The sequence below is a fragment of the Paracoccidioides brasiliensis genome (genome assembly GCF_000150735.1).
Source record: "Paracoccidioides brasiliensis Pb18 unplaced genomic scaffold supercont2.32, whole genome shotgun sequence".
Taxonomy (NCBI): domain Eukaryota; kingdom Fungi; phylum Ascomycota; class Eurotiomycetes; order Onygenales; family Ajellomycetaceae; genus Paracoccidioides; species Paracoccidioides brasiliensis.
Window position 1 is genome coordinate 42703 of NW_011371389.1, and position 1513 is coordinate 44215.

Sequence of the window (1513 nt, forward strand, 5' to 3'; positions counted from 1 at the left end):
GAGCCCCGGGGTTTTTTGGAGAGGGGGGGAGGGTTTTTTTTTTTTAAAAAATGGAGGGGGGGGCGCCCCCGGCAATTTTTCCACTCTCTTCCCCCGGGGGCGGGCGGGGGGTTTTTTTGTTCCCAAAATCTGGGGGGGGGGGACTCTAACCCAACAACCGGAAAAGGGGAGGGGGGGGGGGGCCCTTTTCCCCCTCTCTCTTTTGTGGATAAGAGAAAAAAACCCCCTGGGTTTTTCCCATATTGGGATTTGGCCCCCGCAATGGAAGATCTTTCCCCCCCCCCCCCAAAGGCTATTGAAATTAAAACCCCCCCCGGGGGGCCATGGGAAATAATTTTTTGCGATTGTGTGCTGCGTGTGCGCGCGCGTGTATGTGTATATATAGACCCACGCCTGTGCGCACGTAGCATATATATATGTATATATATATGTATATGTATATGTATATATATATGTATATATATATGTATATGTATATGTATATATATATGTATATATATATGTATATGTATATGTATATATATATGTATATATATATGTATATGTATATGTATATATAGACGCACGGGCGCGCGCACGCACACACATGGACCGGGTGAGTGGGCGTCGTAGACGACCTCTGGTGCAACGGCCTCTGTGCTGATGCCGGCTGAAGGTCCTGATCAACCGGATGGATGCACATCTCCGTCCGTCGGTGGGTGGGGTGGAGTGAATCCTGCAGGCTGATTCGGTTCAGCGTCCCGATGAGCTCAGCTCCAGCTGGAGATGCTGACCGATCCACCGACGGAATCCATGCCGGATTTCCACGCATGCGCATGCGGGGCGTACACATCTGTCTCCCCACCCCAGCGCGCGGGCGAGGCGCCGTGATCCGGACCCGCCCGCCGGGGTCAGCCCTCGAGGGGAGATTGTCGGATGGGGTCGCCCCCGTTCCATCATCTCCTCCCTCCCCCCCACAACATCAAAGGCCATTCGATCTCAGCTCGGTCGACGGGAAGGAGCGCTGTGGCCCAGGCGGCAGTGGGGCCCAGTTTCGATCAGACACATACAAATCGGTTCCCCCGACACAGATTTTCGGTACGGCGAGCGCAGTTTGACAGGATCCATGGAGAAACGGCTCCGGAGGTAGTTGTAGGCGGGAAGACACGGCGTCTCCAGTCGGGACGTGTCGGTGCCTCATGCCTGCAACGTGAGCCGCGTCGGGGGTTGGTCCTCCCGGAATCGTTGGGCACCCGGAAAGCTCCCCCCGCAGTCAGGGTGGGTCGCGGGGGAGGGCATCGGGGCCCCTGGGGGACCCCAACCGCGCGGGCGGTCGGGACCCGGGACCTTTTTTCCATGCCCGGGACAAACTCCTTCGGGGGGGGTCCGAAGGGCGCCATCCGCACCCCCCGGGGGCCCCTTTTCGACCCCCGGAGCAATTTTAGGGTTTCGGGGGGAATTGTGCCCAAATCTTTTTTTACGGGGGGGAGGGGGGGGGTGCGGGGGGTTTAAAAAACCCGGGAGCCCCTCCGCG